The 22,458-nt window shown below is 37.4% G+C and overlaps 1 non-coding gene across 1 annotated transcript; it reads left to right on the top strand.

Annotated features, from left to right (window-relative positions):
• Positions 1-4,145: 4,145 nt before the first annotated feature.
• LOC120268704 lies at positions 4,146-4,253 on the top strand. Its single transcript, XR_005538989.1, has one exon. It is a non-coding gene; the product is annotated as a small nucleolar RNA R71 (small nucleolar RNA).
• Positions 4,254-22,458: the final 18,205 nt, after the last annotated feature.

Below are 22,458 nucleotides of genomic sequence, written 5' to 3'. Positions count from 1 at the left end.
AGCAATGGACAATGATACATAGATGTTGAGTCAAAGTCAATAAGCATAATAAAATATTCTTGTTTCACCACTTATATGTTCATGCCGTCAGAAGTGAATCTTATGTCTCATTTGTCCCGATCCGTGGTTCTAGCCTAAGGACTTCAATCAAGCATGCTACTCTAGATGCTAATCACTCCACTTACAATGAATACTAAGTCTTAAAACTACTAAGTGCTACTTCAATGGCCAGTAAGATCCTTCTCAAATCTATATCTTGAAACTAAATCCACTTTTCATCTCAAAAACCTTTGGTAGGTACTCAAAAAGATCACTGTTTTTATTTTCATTTCATCATTCATCTCAATTTCATCTCATCGAGTCCGACTAACGCAGACTTGCATCAACATCATTTTGAAATCTTTTCTCGAGGATGCACATGCTGGTTAGGCACAAGAGCCACCCAACTTCGTCGACATAGCTACATGCACATCGCCCTCAATGTACACTAATCATGGACATGCATGATGAAGCAATACAAACATAAAGGAGTGTGAAAATGAACTCGTTGAACTTGTGTCCGCCGTGAGGTAGGGACTCTACAAAAGGTGCTGGTGAGCAAGACATGTCTCAGTCCGCCTCCATTAAAACTAGGGAAAGCTCACCACACCCCTTAATGCCCAAGTGTCTGGGGCGGTGGGTCTCGCTATGTGCACCATCGCCTATCGCCTGTATGGGCTGGTCCAAGAGGCGCTGCCTCCACAACGTCATGCCTTGCGTGGGGCATGGAGTTGATAAACTCATCATCATAAATCCCCAAGTACTTGGCAAAATCCAAGTGGTGCATAGTACGCTCGTCCCAAAAGCTTGAAAAACCGATGGGAGAATTTTCCTATTCCGCATGGAATCTCCATCTTGTTGTGCCTCAAATGTACCAAAACCTCCAAGGTTAATTGACGAAAGGTTCGCTGCGTTTATGGCGAAAAGTTTGTCCCAACACTTTTTGATAGCCACTCGCTACTTTCACGACTTGCAATCCCAAGGTTCTCCACAAGTCCCCAATCAAGGTAGCACAATGTTCCAAATGGTTTTGTTTTCAGTCGATCATATCTCTCTCGATGATGGGATAACTTGAAGACGGGCTCATCGGGTGTAGAGGAGGGTCCGGAGGTCCTCGGCGCTTGAGGCGAGCCGTTTTTGTGTTAGGCATCCCCTACAATGAAGATAAACTTTGTTCAAGCTCATAGGGATACAAGATAAAGCAAAGGAAAATGCTAGAGATAGAGGAAACTCAAGAAAAATCCAAGTTTGAAGGTCATACGGCCGTATAGGGGCCGTATGGTCACTATTCATCCATGACATTCACATCATTCAAACCAAGCAAAATGCTAAAGAAATCCCACACAAAATCTCCAAGAATGCCCAAGAAATGAGAAAAATAAAACTAGGGCATAGAAAAGGCATACCGATGAAATCTTGAGAAAACAAGCTTTAAACTCGGGGAAAACCACTAGATCGACGTCTCAAATGGATGAGGAGAAGATTTAGGAGGAAAAATGAAGAGATTTGGCCAAGAATTGAGTGAGAAAGAAGAGAGAAAATCGGCGGAAAAAGAGAGAAAAGAGAAGAATGGAAGAAAGAGAGAGAGAGGGTTTATAAAAGGAGGGAACCCGACCCCATACGGCCCCCATACGGCCCAGTAAGGCCGTATACCCATTAGAATCAATTAAAACTTCAAAAATATGCCCCCAATTGATGAAAAAAATGATATAGCAAGCTCAAAGACTCCTCCAAAAATGAGTGAATTGAATAAAACGATGATATGGTGCATGAATTAACACCTAAACATGAGTTTCTCATGAAGTTGCACAAACATACCACAATTAAAATGATGAGAGCACTACGCCAAGTGTGTGAGCATGAACTTATCCAAAACTGAAGCAAAACTAAGAAATATGAAAATTTGAAATGAACTAGGAACTAGAATACGAAAAATGCAAGCAAAGACCACCGAACGCTTGGGTTGCCTCCCAAGAAGCGCTTGTTTAATGTCACGAGCCTGACGTACCTCATTCCTTACCTCATGGGGGCTCAAAGAGTTTGATGCCACCCCGGGTCCTTTGTAGCATTGTTTCATGTCCGGCAAATTCAGTGATAACATTGAAAAAGACCTCAAATTGTTCATGAGTAGAGAGGGTGAAAAAATTTACCTTTCCTTCATGAGAAGTAGGGTGATGAGGGTTTGTTACCTTTCTTCTTTTCTCCCATGAATCTCCCTCCACATCTTCTTGACAAATGACTCTTTTTCTTTTCCTTAGCATTAGTGCAGGGCACCTCTCTTTTGGTTGCTTTCAAATTATGAATTTGAGGGTGTTGGTAAGGCTCTCCCTTGTTCTTCATTCTCCAACTCTCCCAAGTATTCATCCAAGGAATTTATAGAGAGCACCTCCCCGCACACAATTAGAAATCAATCTATCGCTCCATCAACAAAGTAAAGTGTGTCATCATGATCTAAAAATGTTTCATGGCGGCCGCAAAGTGTACACCACTTCCTCATCTCCCGACTCTTAATGTTAACTCTCCTCCCTTTTTAAGTCAATCAAGGCACCCCGAGGTGTCGAGGAATGGCCGCCAAGAATCGAGTGGTATCTCCACGTCTTCATCTATGTCCATGATGACGAAATCCACGGGAAAAACAAATTTGTCCACTCGGACAATTACATCTTCAACAATCCCACCCAGGCTTTTGTTGATCGATCCGCCAATTGTAAGGTCATCCTCGTGGGCCTCAACTCATCCAAGCCAAGTTTCAAATACATGGTGTATGGCATGACGCTATGCTAGCCCCCGAATCCGCTAGAGCATTTTCTTGATTCCACCTTCAAGCAAGCACGGGATAATGAAGCTTCCCGGATATTTCAACTTTGTGGGATCTTTCTTTTTCGAGAATGGCCGAGCAATTCCCTGTAAGTGCAACTGTGCCCTCTTCCTCCAACTTTCTCTTGTTCGTGAGGAGCTCCTTTAAAAACTTGGCATATTTTGGCATTTGAGTCAACGCTTCAACTATCGGGATGTTCAAATGGAGTTGTTTTGAAGATGCTCATGAATTTTTCTCAAGTGAACATCCTCCTTCTCATGATTCAATCTGGTTGGATAAGGGATTGGAGGCTTATACTCGGATGATTTTGTTGGTCCTTATTGTTGGAAATTGTCATTTCTTCCCTGATTTTTGTCTTCACTGTTTTCTTCAACTAGCTTAGGGTCTTCCCCGGAGGCTACCCCACTTTTTCTTGACACTTGGGTCAATCTCTCACTCTTGTCTCCACTCTGCTTCCCACTTCTAAGAGCAATGGCCTTTAAGTGTTCCCTTGGATTTTCTTCCGTGTTACCGGAAGACACCCCTAGTGGACGCCTCGAATTTGCCTTCGTGAGTCTCCCACTGATGCTCAAGTGACTTCACCAAGCTTGGAGGTTTCTCAAAAATAGAACCTATCTCACTAAACCTGCTCAGGGCGTGGCCGAGTGAGTTGAGCATTCACCTTGCCAAATTGTGCATCCATGCTATTAGTTAGATTATTGAACCTGTCATTTGTACTGAGCATGAACTTCGGGCAAGGACCCCTCTCAAGAGAAAAACTTCCTCTCAAAGGCCGTTGTTGAAGTTGAGATCCTTGAGATAGTGCACCCTTTTGTTGTTGTTGGCCTTGGTTCCATGAAAAATTTGGGTGGTTCTTCCACCCCGGATTGTATGTTGAGCTATACTGGTTCCCTTTGATTTCGCTGTTCTCAATGTAGTCAACATTCTCAATGCAAGCAACAGAGGAGCCGGGTAATTGACATTGGGCTGCATCATGCCCACCACCACAAGTATTACACTCATCACCGATTCTCGACCTCGAACCACTCGCCCTATAAGAAGATCAAGCTTTCGAGTCAACACATCAACCTTCGCGCCAAGGCATCATTGCTACTAACTTCATAAAAGCCCAGCAGTCTTTGTGTAGATCCTCTTGAGGCCCAATGTGATTCATTGCTTGCTAGACTGCGAATTGCTCGGCCCTCATCGGATACTTTGTTGCTAAGGGACCCACCACGCGCATCGATGAGTTGGCGAGTAGCATAATTCAGCCCATTGTAAAATGATTTGTACTCGAATCCATGAGGCAAAACCATGATGGGGGCACCTTCTAAGGAGATCCTTGAATCTTTTCATAAGCTTCAAACAATGTCTCGGACTCCCTTTGTTTAAAGGCTGAAATTTCTTGTCTCAACTTCGCCGCTTTGCTTTGGCGGAAAGTATCTCCCAAGGAATTTCTCAACAATATCCTTCCATGTTTTAATAGATCCCGGAGATAATGATGTAAGCCAACGATATGCCCTCGCTCTCAAAACTCGAAGGGAAATAGCCTCAAATAGTATAGCATCATCTGACACCCCATTAATCTTGAATGTAGAGCAAATTTGAGGAACCGGGAAAGGTGGTCATGTGCACCTTCATTCGCTGAGATCCATTGAATTGAACCGAGTTCTCGACCAAGCCGATTGTACTAGCTTTTAATTTCAAAATTGTTGATGCCACGGATGAGTGCTTGAACACTAAACTCATCACCCGTGAATTGGGTCTTTCATATTCGGATAGAGTGCGACGCCTTCGCCATGATTGAAGACTCCCCTATCCTCAATTTCAATGTTTTGTGTACCCTAACCTTCACCAATCTCTCTCAATCTCCGATGCAAAGTTCTTTCAATTTCACTATCCGTGTAATCAATGTCGATGGATTTGAGCGTGTCATGCACAGTACCTTGTAAAACCAAGAAAGATGATAGAAAGTTAAGATCGAAGGAAAAGAAAAATAACGATAAAAAAATGAGTAAAGAATGAAATGGCTAGAGTAATAATCTAAAAAGTTTCCTAGAATTCCTTAAAGTTCCCCGGCAACGGGCGCCAAAAACTTGATTGCTTCCCTCAGTGTACGGGATCGCTAGCAATACCTCGCGGAAGACACGAGGATCGCATTCCACGGGCCAAGGATCTCCTATTACTCCTTCTCGAGCTATTATTCAGCCTAAGATCTCAAATGATGGATTTTTACTCTAATGAAGCAATTAAAACTAAAATGAGATTATGACCAAATTAGAGAGAACAAGCAATGGGCAAGCAAGAAATAAAATATAATGCAAAGGCCTATGGATGTGGATCCCCTTGAGGGGTTATCATGCAACATGGATGATGATTTAAAGATACAAGGGTAAAATGGACCATGAGATTCCAAGTTTAGAACAACCACAATTTCTCGGCGATTGAACCCTAATCCCATACGAACATAGATAGGAATTTCTCCCAAATCGAGATCCCCACGATTGCATTAAGTATGAGGAAATCTCACTTAGGAATAAACCTACTCTTCTTCGGATTAAACCTACATGGAGGGCTGCCCAAACACTCTAATTTCTGCGTGATGATACAAGTATCCCCTTCTAATCCATTCATGATCTAATACATGCGAGCGAGTCACATCTACATGCATTACTCATAAAAGAGCTACGGATTTCTCCTTAATGTAGCACTTAGCATGAAAACAATGGAGTAGATCTCAAAATTACCCAAGCAAAGAATTAACAAGTAATCATCCAAAAATACATGATAAAACCCCCAAGGTTCACCAACACCCGGTGGCCTTGGGGGTCTAGTGTGTCATCATCCCACAACAAGTAACATAATCAAGTAAAACACACAAGAAAAGCATGAGTAACACTCCTTAGATGAAATGGTGTAGGAGGAGGTAGAATGTATGCCGAATGATGCTTACCTCGCCAAAGGAATGCCGAATGACGCTTCCTCTAGCTGCATGGTCTCCTTCCTTCAAAGCGTGGTAGATCTCCCTTTGAATGATGTTGCTTCTTGCCTTGAGAGTCTTGGACCTTGGGCTTGGATGATCTTCTAGGTTCCTTGCCCTTCTTCTCCTCCCCAAGGTCGCCCAAAAACCTCTCAAGTGTCTCCCCAAAATCGGCCAAGAAAAGTTCTCGAAAAAGCCTAGCTGAAAAAGTTTTTCTTTTCTGCCCTAAAGTTGGTATTGATACCGAGGCATACGGGTCGTATGGGGGTCGTATGGGGGTCATATGGAAATCTGGGCAGACACTCCAAAACAATCCGCTGCTACAGTGCATACGGCCCCCATACTGGATAGTATGAAATTCCTATTTTCTTCTCTTTTTGCCCAAATGATATCTTCTTGTTCTCCATGGCTTCCTTATGCCCTACAAAGCAAATAGAAGACGATTAAGCATAAAACGGGCATCAAACCTCACAAAATACATGCAAAGTGAATACGATAAATGTATGAAAACACCTACATTTAGACACTTATCAATTCTCCTCAATCTCTCCCAAGATTTAGTATCAAAACAATATACAATAATGATTTATCCTTTGTAGTACTTAACAATTCGGTTTAACCTTTGTGCAAAAAGTCTAGCTTCTTCCGTCACAAGTCTTATACAAGTAACTTAATAAAAGTAATGATTGTAATTAGGTACAATTAAATATTTATTGATTATTCATAGTTGTTATGTTTTCAGCACTTATAGTTTCACCCAACCATTCATGAAAAGTCTCAAGATATTTTTATATTCATTACAGGTAATTGTACCAAATATAAATAACTTGTAACTCACAAAGTATGAGACATAAAATTCTTAACTTACATCTGCATTGTTTTAATAGCTTCAAGGTGTAATAAAACCTACCGATGTTCTTGTGCCCATGATTTGTCATCTAATTCTATTATTTCGCCTTACCCTATTGGGACTCCAACAATATGAAATAAAAAAGACCTACAAGTAGATCATCATGCACTTCTCTTAAATTTCATCCAGGTTTGTCAAATATTATTTCAACATCCTCCAGATATCTTGAACAAAAACTTACACATTCCTCTGCCAACTAACCTTCAGCAATAGACACTTCAGGATATTGTTTATTCCACATATAATTTTTTTACATGAGCAAGAACCTAAAACATGTAGGAGCCAATAGCCTGAATAAATTTAATTAATTATCATTCAATATGGTACATCCATCAGTAATGAACAGGTCCACCAAGCTTGGCTTGCAATGGAAAGTGAATAACCAAATGGACCATTATAGTGAAGAATGAAGGTGGAAAAATATTCTCTAACTGACATAGTGCTATTGTTGCTTAATATTGAAGCTTGTCAAGATCTTCAACCTCCAACACCTTAGAACAAATAATTTTGAATATATTACAAAGTTCCAAAATGGCACAAGTCACTTGCTTTGGCATTGATAAGCACATAGCAATTGGAAGCAAATTGTGGAGTAATATATGATGATCATGTTATTTTAGAGAATGAAGCTTTCATTCTTTATGATTAATCCATTTTTGTGTATTTAAAGAATAACCATCTCGCACTTTAATATCCATTAAGACTTGGCAAAACACATCCTTTTCCCTTTTCGTCATTGAATAAGAAGTAAGTGGTAGCCTTGTTCTTCCATTAGGGAGGTGTTCAGGATGAAGCTCTCGATGAATCCCCATATTTGCTAAATCAAGCCTGGATTTTAAGTTATCCTTCAATTTGCTCTCATTATTAAGAATTGTACTAATGATATTTTCACAAACATTCTTCTCAATGTACATCACATCAAGGTTATCTTGTAGAAGGTTATGCTCCCAACATGGTAAATCAAAAAATAAACTTCTCTTTTTCCACAATTCTGCCTCATGTGATTTTTCCTATGCCCTATCTATGTTGCTATGTACTTCAACACTGGATGCGTTTCTCCTTTTTTTTGGAGTCACTATTAGTCTTTCATTTTTTCAAGGCTTCATTCACTCCATTTCCATAACTGTATTGTGCATCATTCAAATTGACTAAAATTTCAGATCCACTAGTACATGAAGGAGCTTCACATAGCTCTATAGTACCATCAAATAGTTATTTTTGGAACCTGTATGGATGATGTTGTTGTAACAACCGCTAATACCCCATGAAACAAAACTTTTACCCATTTTATAACCATTTTGAGGAAGTATGTGTGGCACAACAAGGGCAAGTGTATTTTTCTTTGGTCCTCAAATTAGATAGCATTGCATAAGTAGGAAAATCATTAATAGTCCATAATAAAGAAGCACGTAAACAAAGCATCATACGTCCCAATACCATCACATATTTGTTTTAACTCTGTTATTAGAGGCATTAAGTAGACATCAATGTCATTTTGTGGACCTTTATCTCCGGGAATAATCATGGCTAGAATAAAGGAAGATTGTTTCATCCTTATCCATGGTAGTAGATTGTAAGGAATCAACACAACCGGCCAAATATTAAATGGAGTACTCAGTATCTTGAATTGATTAAAACCATCAGAGGAACTTCCAAGCATAATATTTAGATGATCTGAAGCAAAGTCTAGGTATCTAGTATAAAATGTTTTCCATGCTTCAGTATTAGTAGGGTGCCTCGATTAGCCATCATTTGTATGGCTGATAAGTGCTAAAAAGTTCATATTTTTCATATATTCTACACTGCATTCATCATAGAATTCGACATGTTTAGCACCAAATTAATATGTAATTTAGGGAAAAAGAAGCAAATATTGAGGCAATTTGAAGGAAAATCGGATGAAAATACACTTTTCAGAACCTTACTAGACAACTGAGAATCGCATATAGTATGAGTTAGCTCCATTTTGCCAAATTTTGAAGACTTGTCAAAGCTCACACGCATCCAGGTGGATTTCAGCCACCAATCACAGTAGTAGTGAATTTTAATCGCAACAGGCATGTTCTGATCATGCCAGAGAGCAATTAGCATCACAAGAAGCATCACCATGGCCATGGTGAGGCCGTGGTGAACATAATGGGACTGAAACTACACCTGTTGTGAAGCCCGTGATAGAGACTTGGATCCCAAGCAACAACTTACTCACCATGGGCATTACAATGCCTTTGGTGAGGCTGTGGAGGACCCGATGTTATATAAACTCTAGGTTTTTCTATTTCATGGGAGATTATTTTGCCGAATAAGATAGGGCAGCAAGAGATGAATTTCAAGCATATTTCAATAGATTCCAGGGAGTTTCTCAAGGATAATGCAATGATCATCATTAGAGGAGTGTGTGCGAGAAGGCATTCGGCGTCATCTTGTCAAGCTTGCGATCGTCTTACACTCAACCTTGGTAAACTTATTAGAGGGAGTTAGTTCAGGGATTCTTTAAACACTTATCTATTCTTTGGTTTTATGGCTCTCTCTTGCTTTAATGCTATATTTTATGACCCATTAGAACCCAATTTGAGGAGAATTGTATGTCTAGGTCCCTCAATTATTGTTTATAAATCTTTATTAATAATTTAATAAATCTTTCTATTCTTTTGTGAATCATTGCATGTTTTTTTGCATTATATTCTTGTTAATGTGGATGAGGAAGACATACCCCACATTAGGAGACCCTTGCTCTATTAGATCTATGCATGCTCTAAGATGTTAGGTGTAAATAAATCTCTGAATTAAGGTTTGATTAGGTTATTGGATTAGGGTTTGATTAGCTCTTCTAGTAGAGTTCTTGAAGTTAAGGTAATCATAGGAGGTTAGGGTGGAAGAGATTCCATCTTAAGTTCCTAGTGTTTATACATGGTCGCCAAGACATTGGGACCAGTAGGCCCTTGAATTCCTCCATTCCAATACTAGAATATGATTGTCATACTCAACACCTATCATAAGTAAATATCAAGATAACTGTCATTCAACCATCGAACTCCTTCCAATTCTACTTAATGATTCTCTAATTGTGTTGTGTAATAAATTGTAGAAGTAGATTAAAGAAAGACTATAAACATTGGGCTTAGTCAAGAGATTCTACGAAAACTTGTAGCTTAGTGTTTTAGCCTTTAAATTTTTGTATATAATTTAGTCAATTTAGTTTAACACTTGTTTCTATCATTGCTACACAATGCTGTGAACATTTGATTTTTCATGGCTAGTATGAGTGGTCAGTTGGAGATGGTAATAGCCCTACTGGCTCAATGGATTGAACATAGCACAACACAGAAACTTGATGCACAATGCATCAATGCAATCGTGCAATCCCCTACACTTAACATTCTCTATGGGTAACATAGAGCTATAGTTTGGTAGGAAACATTCAATCAATTTATGAAAATAGGAGAATCATAAGAGAGAATAGTGAGAAGAGGCCATAAAAGACTCTATTGATCAGTTCATGGAAATAGGAAATGTTCGATTAGTCTATTGCTGACCCATGGCATCATCAAGGAGGAAAACATGGATTACAAAATTAAGGATGATGCTAGTACCCATGGTATCAATGGTTAATTGGAAAGAGTGCTAGATTTGCTTCATAGATGGATTGAGTATCACTTAACTCAAGGCAACAATATACAAGACCTCAATCCGGTTGTGCTACTCCCAACATACTAAGACCTTTATGAATAGATGAGATGGCAAGAGAATTACAGTGACTTCAGTATTGAGCACCAATAAGAGTCAGTCTGGCAAGAATTATTTGATTAGTTTATGAAATTGAACAAATCTGGATACTCATCTTCTAGAGATATTGATGAAAAACAATAAGCAATGTAGTGGAGGATCATATTGGATTTGACAACTTACTAGCTGATGGTCCCAACAAGGTGAAACATATTGTCTATGGGATAGGGGATGAAACACCGGGTGACCAAGCCTTTGAAGAGGAAAGAAAAACTGCTAAAGTTGTTTATAGCATGCATAAAAGATTAAAACTATCTGTGGAGAAATATACCTTTTGATTAGAGATGTCTTCCAAATAAGAAGAATCATGAATTGGTCATACTTATTGTAGTATACACACCATCAATAGTTTGAATTCGAGAACATTGGGAGAAGGTAGAAAATGAAGAGGTGGGTAGAATGTACTTGATTCAGTTTGAATACCCAACCTCTTGTGACAAATTACAAATGGATAAACAGGAAGAGAATAGTGGAATGGGTAGACAATGGTATGTTTAGGAGAAATCATGGGAAGTTACAAAAGAAGGTTAATTATGGAAAAGTAAAGAAGATGAAGACAACTCCTACAACCATGTCATATGTCATAAACTTTAACAATGGCTACCTTAAAAAGTTCCCCAGTAAGCTTAAACATTTCTCATTCTCTTGGTGTAGCTATGCAAGCTATAGCTAGCAGTAACACACTCTTTTCAAGCCTCCTTAATGTAAGAATACCTATGTCAGGCTCGTGACAGAAAACAAGCACTTCTTGGGACGCAACCCAAGTTATTTCTATGATTTAGTTCTTTTATTTTTAGTTCTTAGTTTTTGTATTTTTTGTTATGAATAAAGAGTGATGCTTGATTGAATGGTGTGAAGTCACTTCATATTTACTAGATTTTATGAGCGAAATTTGTACCCTCACAATGAGTGTGGTACACCCGTTATGCACCCGTTGTGATGTTCAGTAAGAGAGTTATTATTTTCTAGAAAAATTGAGTTAGTTTTTCATGGGCTCACCATGGCCGTGATAACCAATAATGGCTATTCTTCAGAGCGTGATATTTCTTTGAATATTTCAGAGCTTTGGCACATCCTCACCACAGCCATGGTGAGGCTATTGTGCACATAATGAGACATACAATGGCCATTACCAACATTTAGAAACTTTTTGTGCCATAACTAAGTTGACAACAACCTCATAATAGGCCTATAATGGTCATTGTTCCTTAAGAAACAGAAATGACAAATAACGGGCGTTATCTGTTCGTTGCCAAGGCCGTAATTAAAAAGGGTATGGGGTTGTTGTTGGCCATCTCTTGAGCTTTCTCACTCAAATCTTAATTTCTTCTCTTCCACTTCACCTTAGACTTCACCTTTTGAACCAATATCAATTCCATTCTTCATATACACCAGCCCCGAGACACCATGGCAGCTTTCTCCACTTTGATTTCTTTTGTACCATATTATATTTTTCTAGTTTTGTTCTAATTTCCTCCATTTATGTCTCTGATAGGATTTGAGGTGATCAAGTACTATTTTGGTCCACATAACCAGGAGCCTAGATGAGGGTAGCTACATCATTGTCATCGGCACAACCAAGCAACCAAGGAAGTACTTGTAATAACAGTCTCACAATTATCCTTCTTTCTTACTATTTCCACTTACACCTAAGCATACATGTGTACATTGGGGACAATGTACATCTTTAAGTGTGGAGAAGGAGTGTGTGATTGCTTTGCTTTGTTCTATATTGTGCTATATTTTGAACTTTGTGCTATATTGTGAATTTTTTTACAAAAATCGTGCTTGTGCTTTATATACATTCGTGTGTAGAATTTTGAAGGCATTGCACTTATTTTTTTGAGTTTCTTTAGGAGTTAGGATGCTTTGTGAGTTTTTACTCCATCATGTGTCCCTCTTGTGTACACCTTGCACCTTATGTCTAGAAAGTGATGTTTTATAGTAGGGGTATCGTTAGTGTTAGTCATGTTCTTGTTTTAGTTAAAATGTGTTGATAGCAGAAAGAGCTACCTTCTTTGTAGTGCGTAGTTGCTCCCAACAAGTGGGATACAAAAAGTATAGCCTAGTAAGAGAGAGTGCTACATCCTTGGAAGTGTGAAAGCTACTGACTGTGAAAAAAAGAAGAAAAAAAGAAAGAAAAAGATAAAGTAAATGTATTCATGTATAAAGAGTTATGGAAAGTGTAGAGTTAGATTGAATAAAACCCAAAAAAGTTTTTGCAACACGATCTAGGCTCTAAGTTAGTAAACTAGAAGATCAACACTTGGAAAAGTATTTTTTGCCGTAGAGTAGACTCCTCTTTGTAGAAGCATCTACGTGTTACCTGGTATTTGATTGTTCCCTTGTACTACTGAAACTCCATCTCTTGATGAATGAGGTTAAGCACTTATCATGTCTTTCAGTTTTATCTTTTCAATTTGCTTAAGGACAAGCAAATGCTTAAGTGTAGGGATATTTGATAAGTGCTAAAAAATTCACATTTTTTATATCATTTACGCTACATTCAGCATGGAATTCAATATGTTTAGCGCCAAATTAGCATGTAATCTCATTATTTTGTTCATAATGGGTCAAATTATGTTTTAGGGGAAAAGAAGCAATTATTGAGGCAATTTGAGGCAAATCGGACCAAAATACAATTTTCAAAACTTACTGGACAGTCGAGAATCACATACTGTATAAGTGAGCTCCATTTTAGTATAATTCAGAAGACTTGTCAAAGCTCACATGCATCCAAGAGGATTTCAGCCACCAACCATAGTAACAATAATTAATGTAGTAAATCACTGTTGTAGTGAATTTCAATTGCAACGGCGATATTCCGAACATGTCACAGAGTAATTGGCTTCACAATGGGCATCACCTTGGCCGTGGTGAGGCCGTGGTGAACATAACGGGCCAGAAACTACACACGTTATGAAGCCCGTGTGAGAGACTTGGAGGCCAAGCAACAACTTAGTCACCACGAGCTTCACAAGGCCAGAGGTGAGACCGTGGTAGACCCGATGTTACATAAATCTTATGTTTTGTTTCAAGAGAGATTCTTATGCTGAATAGGGTAGGGGCTGGAGTTCTGGAGATTTGAGCAGCTGGAGACAACTTTAAAGCATATTTCAGTAGATTCTGGTGAGTTTCTCAAGGATAATCCAACGGGCATCATTAAAGGAAGATGCTTGAAGGCGTTCGGCGTCATCTTTTCAAGCTTGGGATCCTCGCGTCCTCAACCTTGGTAGACCTATTAGAGGAAGTTAGTTTAGGAATTCTTTAAATGCTTATTTATTCTTTGGTCTTATGTCTCTCTCTTGCTTTAATGCTTTATTTTATGATCCATAAGAGCCCAATTCAATTGGAATTGTATGTACAGGTCCCTCGATTATTGTTTATGGATCTTGATTGATAATTGAATAAATCATTGTAGTATTTTGTGAATCATTGCATGTTTTCTTGAATGATATTCTTGTCAATGTGGATGAGGATGATATGTGCCCATATTAGGAGACCCATGCTCTGTTAGATCTATGCAAGCTCTAAGAGGTTAGGTATTGCTAGATCTCTGGATTAAGGTTTGATTAGACTTCTGGATTATAATTTTCTTAGCCCTTCTAGTCATGTTCTTGAACTTAAGGCAAGTATAGGAGGCTGGCTTGGAAGAGATTCCATCTTAAGTTCCTAGTGTTTAGACATGGTTGCCAATCGTTTGGGACTAGTAGGCCCTTGAATTCCCCCTAGTCCAATACTAGAATATGATTGTCATACTCAACACCTATCATATGTAAAAATCAACAAAACTATCATACAACCACCCAACTCCTTCTAATTGTGCTTAATGATTCTCCAATTGTATTGTGTAATAAATTGTAGAAGTAGATTAAAGATATACCGTAGACGTTTAGGCTATTAATTAAGCAAAAAGGAAGTAATAGGAGACTCTCGTCATTCTTGGGGAAATATGACCCTCATGCTCACCCATGAGGTATTACTTAACTACCCGTACACTTACGTTATTAACAGACTTATTGTAATATTATTTGTGCACTTACATGTTTATATATTTGCATAATTCACACACACCTCAAAAATCTGTCAACATCCATCAACATGTCAAGTCATGTCAATAGAAGTCCGTGATGACATGAATATCCTTTCCAATCTTTGGAATTAGAGGGAAATAACCCAAAACCTTAGCTGATCTCTTATGAACAACTTCATCATCATTAGTGAAATATTCGTTAGATTTAGTTGATAACCAACATGAACTACCACACACTAGACAAGCTTGTTGATGTTCTATATCACCCCAGTGGAGCATGCGATCTTTAGGGCATGCATGAATTTTCTCATACGCAAGGCCTAAATCTTTAATGTCTTTTTTCAATTCGCAACTACTTCCAAGCATATTAGCTGATGGAAAGTTTTTTCTTTTCAAAATTTCAATCAAGTGGTCAAGTGCTTTCCCAATCATTCAACACGTACATTTTTAGATGGAATAGGCGAATACCAAAATACAAACTAAAATATTTGATCCATCATAAAATTTTTCATTCAGGTTATCAAGTAATTTGTAAAACTTCGCTGCTTTTGTAGAAGGTTGTTCTTAACTTTCCCCATTGTGGGTTTCGCCCTACATCACTGAAATCATTTAATTTTTCCCTAATAGACTCCAAGTCTCCATTAACAACTTGGTGCATGTTAAAGGTGTCACGTAACAATTTGCCAATGCCATCATGGCTACTATGGGAGGTTTGGGTTGGATGAATGGAGTTCAAAGAAGCTGAAAATGTGCTTGCAGAATTATAGACAGAAGACGGAACACACCCCCTATGAAAGAACCAACAAGTGTACCCTTTGTAGGATTCCATCACATACTAAATAGTCAAGAAATACTTCGTGCATTTACCGATGCACATTCACACAACTTACACAAGGACAAGCAATCATGTTGTCTTGACTTGAGTTGTCAAATGCATAATTGAGAAATCCCTTGACTACAACTATATATTCTTGACTCAATCTTGATTTATTCATCCAACTCTTATTTATTTCTTAGTAATATATGTAAAAATTAATTGAAAGTTTTGAAAGATTAAATTAACGGGAAACATAAAAAAACTACATTAATCTTTATTTAATAATGAAAATTTTCAATTAAACTTAAATTTATCTTTAGTGCGATCTTTTGATGTTTTGCCTCTCATCAAAAAATTAGTTCTAATAATCATTTTTTTTTCAACAAAACAAGGAGGCATGCATCTTTCAAAACTATCAACATTGATAACACACGAAGCTGCAAAAACTAATTAATTCAACCATGACAAACTGTTCTTACATTTTTACAAATGCGTAGACATGGATATGCACATATACAAATAAGAATTTAATTTAAAGACTAGTAATATTCACATACGAAAAATAAGTTAGTTCAATAGATGCTCATATAATACAAATTAATTAAAATAGATGCTCATATAACAAGTAAAACAAGTGCTTACTAAAACTTCTAGAAGACTACTGAAAGAACAATTGGAAGCTAGTATTATAAAGTAATTAGGTTAGACAAGAAATGGAGCGAAAAAAAACTATAATGGTTTATAGTCTAGGTTAGAAATTATAGGAGTAGTTTAGAATATAAATCCCCTGAATGGCAAAAATATGTACAATACATGTTGGTAAGAGGTACTGGTATATTCCAAGGATGTAGTAAATATATATATATATATATATATATGCACTTCAAGGTTTTAGCAAGAACCGATATAAGTGTACTAACAAATAATATGTTGCAAAATAGTAATAGATTGGGAAAAATGATAAGAAAGTGAATGTGTCACATTCACTTACACCAAACTTTAGATAATTGTTTGTGAACAAAAATTAGTAAGCAATAACTCATGCAACTTACAGATACTCAAAATCACTAGTGATTAAAAAAAGTAACGTATTGCATGTCCTTTGGGGATTTGAAAAGATGGTTCCTACTTAAAATTATGACAATATCAACAACCTAAATCTTGAGTCCAAAATCCCCAACTAACAACTAAATTTTTTTTGCACCCCTGAATTAATTCGTGAATGAAATTAGGATTGTGTTCATATTCACTAATTATGTACATGTAAAAATGACAATATAATAGCAAATAGTGTGAAATCAAAAACCAAAGATTAAAGTAGTCAAATATTGGTATATTATCTTGAAAATTTTGGGATAAACATTTGTTGAAAAGGAGATGAAAATAAAGATTGCTTTCTTAATTCACACAATGGTTAAATCTAACATTGACATTGAATCATTTGATTGAGTTGATCAAATAATCATTTCAGCATATTTTATGAATCAAAAACAAAAAAGCAACTAAAATGATATATAAAAATTTCAGTAGTAAATTAAGGGGGAAAAGGAATGACTCAAAGATATAATTGGCATATGCTAGTGACCTCTTTATGATATATAAAAATTTCAGTAGTAAATTAAGGGGGAAAAGGAATGACTCGAAGATATAATTGGCATATGCTAGTGACCTCTTTATGATATATAGGAGCTTGTTGAAGTAAACATAGATATATATATATATATATGTACCTCAATTTGTTGATACGAGCTACCTTAATAACGAATCTTCCTCCCTTTCACTTTCTGTACAACAAGTACCACATCAAAAAATAATACATATGAACAAATATCATGACTGCAGGTTAAATACAAGCATAAAAAATAATTTTAGTTTTGCTACAAATGAATATGTTGAGGAGCTTGTGACAGAAGATAAAAGATTGGCAATCTGTTGTTATGGATTAAATTAATAAACCCTGGAAGATCAAGTCAAATGCAAACTCTTGATTCTGATGTGCTTCTTAAGTAATGATCCTTTCTTAGTGTATAATTAAGTGCTAAACTAATTGATTAACTGAATTACTATAAGCCTAAAGTAAGGAACTCATTATTTGCAAGATTTTATTTATCAATACTTTCCCTCAAAGTATACAAGTTATCTGAATTTTTATTCTCTTTAAAAGTAAACAACTTCATTTGATCTTTGTTGTCCTGTTTTCTATAGTTCATATCATTATCCACATTCATGGTCATCATTGGAACATTTTTTTTTATTTTTGAGTCTTTTATCGACAGAAATGGAGGTATTTGTTTGATTATTTTCAGTTTTTTTTATAGTTCATATCATCTTTGTATGTGAATTAGGGTAGCTAATACTAGAATGATGCAAAGATCACAAGGAGACTCTTAAGTAAGAACATCTCATATCCATATTCATGACCACTAGAATTTTTATTTTTTTCTATCTTCAAATTGTAAGAGTACCTGTAGTAATTAATGATTTGAATTTTCATGTATCAAACATCAATAAACAGGATTAAATCTGATTTATAGTAGAATTTAAAACCAAGAAGATAGACAACAAGGCACAAATATAAACAAGAAGATAGATACAAATTAATTAATTTCTCTCCAAACTAGACTATTACCAACATAACTCAACAAACATGCTACATATTTCACAAGAAACATGATAAACACCTAAATGTGTGTATTCTATATGTATTTATCTTATACTATTTATGTATAGATCGATGAATTGTTACCGTTTTGTGTGGTTTAATTGGTCTTATTCGTGTTACAGAGTCTTGAGGATGCCCTGGTGAGTTCAACAACACAAAAAGAGAAAAAAATGACACCGAAAACTACATTTTAGAGCCTCGGTATTGTATCAACACTTTAGCAGTTACTGTAGTATCTTTGTTGTTTGCGCTTTACTGTAGTAGTTACTATAGTATTTTGTTGTTTGTCTTTACTATAGCAGTTACTGTAATATTTACCGTGAAGACACTCGTGATCCATGTACAAATACACCGTGACCATCAGGTATTTTGTGCCCTCTCATATTAGGGTTGGACCTAGTTTGTGTTTCAACCCTAATTTGAGATTTCCCTTTTTTTAATGCAATCGTAGTAGTATTTGGTCAAAAAAAATTTGGTATCAATTCTCATACCGGATTTGGGGTCAATTACCGTGACCATCGGTTTGAACTATCCTGAGAATCTCATGGTCCAAACCACCAATTGCATGATAGTTGTAGCATCCTTCTCACTTTAATAGCCATAGGGGAATCCACATCCGTGACTAGCTTCACCCCTTGATTTTTAATCCGCAATTTACCTTGGCTATAGACATCCATCTTAAAGTTCTTTCTATTTCTTTGTAGCCTAGAATACATCACTCGAATTTGTAGGCTAGACAACATGTGAAGAGGAAGTAAGGGTAGCTTCTCGATACCTGAGAATACGACCCTCTCATGCTTGCATGAGAGGGGTATTACTTGACGACCCCGTGCACTTACTGGTGTCACAGCAAGTTTTTGGAGCCATTGTCCGGGATCCACAAAGAATACTCAGAAAACTTAGAGCTTATTGATTTTGCCACTGTTTCTTTTATTTATTTCCTTTATTTTTGTTTATTTTTATTGTACATCTATCTTCATTTCTTTTCTTTCATTTCCTTTTTCTTATTCTCTTTTCAAATCTTAATCGTTGATATTAAATATTATGCAGGGTACCCATCTTATGACATGTGCAAGTCAAGAAAACTTGGTAGAGCCCGACAACGAGATTGAGAAGGTTAAGGGAAGGAGTAGAGCAACACAACAAGAAGTTCAGGTTGAGTGTAGTGAACCCTCAGTTATGGCCAAGCCAAGAAGGACACTGTCAGACTATGAGAGGCCACCATTTATTAGTGAGGAGTTAAGTATGCAAGACCCAAAAATGCCAACAAATAACTTTAAAATTAAAGCAAGCACAATCAGGTCTGCTCCATCTTTAAAATCAACTCAATTTCAAATGATGCCATTAGATTGAAGTTATTTCCATTCAGTTTGAGAGGAGCAGCATATAGGTGGCTCACTTCCTCGGCTCCCAGATCTATCACTGCATGAAAAGGTATGGTGGAGAAGTTCCTTGCAAGGAATTTCCCACCAAGCAAGGCAGCGAGACTGGGATAAGAGATTTCTACTTTTAGGTAAGGTGATTCAGAGACACTCTTTGAGGCCCATGAAATATTAGAGGACCCTTTGAGGAATTTCCCTTATCATGGTTTCTCTTCTTTAATGAGAGTACAGATGCTGCGCAATGATTTGAATTATCAGACTCAACAGCTCATTGATGCCATGGCAGGGGGTTCTTTGAGCAATAAATACCCTGAAGATGCTGAGAAATTAATTAAAGACATGGTAAATAATGAATGCCATTGGAGTACACGATAGAAAAAATCAAAGGCAGCGGCAATTTATGAAGCAAATGACAACACTGCACTGGATGCTGATAAGTGCTTGTGTATTAGCAATACGAAGTATTCTTTTTTTACATTGAGCATTACTTTTCTCAGATTTTATCACTCATGCATGTGTATTTTGTGTTCTTTTATACATTTAGGGTTATGGAGACAAGTATGGAAGAAAGGAACCAAAAGTAGATAGTGGATGCATTTTGTTGATGAAATCTTGGAGTGAGCAACCGTGAAGGCACAAGTTGTGTTCAAAGACATGTGAGTGTATGCAAACATCCATTGGGCTCAAGCGAATATATAAATTGGAGCGGAGCAAAGGCAGTGACACTCATGTGTTCCGACTTGTACGATTCTAGCAAGATCTTCGTCAATATGATTTTAGTGAAGACATAACACAATCTATGTCACAACTGAATATGCATGTAAATCGCAAGTACATGGGTGTTGAAGTAATAGTACCCCTGTGAGAGGGTAGTGAAATCCACGGGGAATACTGCTTAGAACCACCAAGATTGCTATTTAACTAGAATGAAAATATGTTGGAATTGATGTGAAAACAATCTCATTGCAAATGAAAATAAGAAAACAATCTCACTGTAGCAGTTACTGTTCACAGCCCGCAGAAAATAAGATTTCAAAAATCTACACGGGTGTGTGGAATATCCACATGCCCGTGTGGATGCCCGATTCCATCCTTTTATGAAACCGTGACTTGTACCGATTTGGGGATCCATCTTTCATCCTTTCTTCTATCTTTTCTCCAACTTTTGGGAGGTCGCGGCTAGGGTTTAGAGAGGCTTTGGCAAGGCTTTTGGAGTGTTTCTATGACTTTGACACTGCATTTCTCTTGAAAGATAGTTATTGAGGAAGCTTTCATCGGCACCGATCCGGCGAGGTGTGCCCTAGGCTTGACAAGGGGACCTTTGAAGACGACGAGGCTACTCTACAAGACCATTGACATGAATACCGAGGGGGTTTTACTGTGAATTACATGTTTTTTTTACTTTCGATTCTATCATTGATTGTATCTTGCTCCATGGAGAGCTAAACCCCTAGTGGGTACTTGGATTTGTGAATCCTAGGATGTATTTGTTTCATTAACCTTTTATTATGACTTTACTTAATTTATTTCTTTAATTGAGTTCCAATCTTGAATGCTTGTTGAATGATTTCTCCCTAAGAGTGACACTAGGGTTGAGAGTCTGCGTTGGTAATCCAAGTGAGTGAGTGACACACCATGAGGGTTAGACAAACCAAGATTGTAGAGGATCGAGATGGGTGAGTAGAGAGGTAGCAGAGCGTCCCCTTTCCTCTCCGGTGTGATTTATTCTTCCTCCATGTTCCATGAGTTCTTTGCGGTCACAACAGAGTGAAGTGCTAAGAGAGGAACTCTACTGGGGCTTAGTTGCGTGAGCAACAGAGTGAATTGTTGAAGTGACTTTAACACCTAGGGCTAAATTATGACTAGGAGTCTTTCGCCTGGACCAAAGAGTTAGATCTACATGTTGGAATAGGGGTTATCACTTGGAATCCCTAGAGCTTCTTGCAATTTTACACAGTGTGAGGTGTTGAGACTGGTTGATTTCTCTGCCGGGGCATAGTATAGAGTTAGTCACGGTTGACTTTAGGTTTGGGACCGTATATTTAAGGATGTCCATGACTCATTAAGCATTAGTTAGGAAGCATAATAGTTGGTTTTGCACTTGAAACAATAATCCTAGTAGGAACAATATCCGAGTACCCGACTTTTATCAATTGCCTTTTCTCTCATTTTATTGTTCCTCTCTTTCTTATTTTCTTTAGTTTGTTTGCATCGATCTTTATCCGCACCATCATTGTTTCATCTCCACTTAGTTAAGTAGCAATCTTGGTGTTTCTATTCCTTATTCCCTGTGGATACAATACCCCACTCACCTGTGATTTATTATTTCGACAAACCCGTGTACTTGTTGGTCACATGCAAGGGGCGTTATCAATTGCACAGTAGGATGTGTGTGAAAACCAGTCAAAAACCAGGAGTAAAACGGTCATTTGGACTCATTTCTTTCTTTTTTCAATTATTAATTGTATTTTGGTGATTTCTCTTTTGTCTTAAAAAAGGAAAAAGGAATTGAATGTGGATAAGATAAGCAACGTGGCTGGCTTCTCATTCTCTCATTCTTTTCTTCTCCTTTGTTTTCATTCCTTCTTCTTCCTTTTGGCTGAACAGCATGTTTGAAAACAAAATTCTTCGGCGAGCTTTTTCAGTTAATTAATGCTCCTATTCTCTTCCTCTCATTCTCTTGAGCTTGGTAAAGGCTTTGATCCAAGCTTTTTCCTCTCATTCTTTTCTTCTCCTTTGTTTTCAGTACTGTAGCAAGCCGAAATTACTGTAGCATCAAAAAAACCTTTGTTCTTTTCTTGTATTTCTTTCGGTCCAAATCGAAGCCCTTCATACTTGGTATTCATTGGAACTAGTTTTACTTCAGTTTAAGGTCGTTTGGGTCCAAAATAATGTTGTTTACCACTAAAACCCTAGAGTTACATGTTCGACATGTAACATTGCATTCGCATACATTTTAGTTTCCATTCTTTGTGTTTATGGTTCTTAGATTCCCTGCTTGATTCTAGGTGGCGAGACATCTTCCAAGGGGGGAGAAATTGCCTACTAGTGAGCG

The sequence above is a fragment of the Dioscorea cayenensis genome, chromosome 1, assembly GCF_009730915.1.
Source record: "Dioscorea cayenensis subsp. rotundata cultivar TDr96_F1 chromosome 1, TDr96_F1_v2_PseudoChromosome.rev07_lg8_w22 25.fasta, whole genome shotgun sequence".
Taxonomy (NCBI): Eukaryota; Viridiplantae; Streptophyta; class Magnoliopsida; order Dioscoreales; family Dioscoreaceae; genus Dioscorea; species Dioscorea cayenensis.
This window is presented reverse-complemented; position numbering and strand designations above follow the sequence as displayed.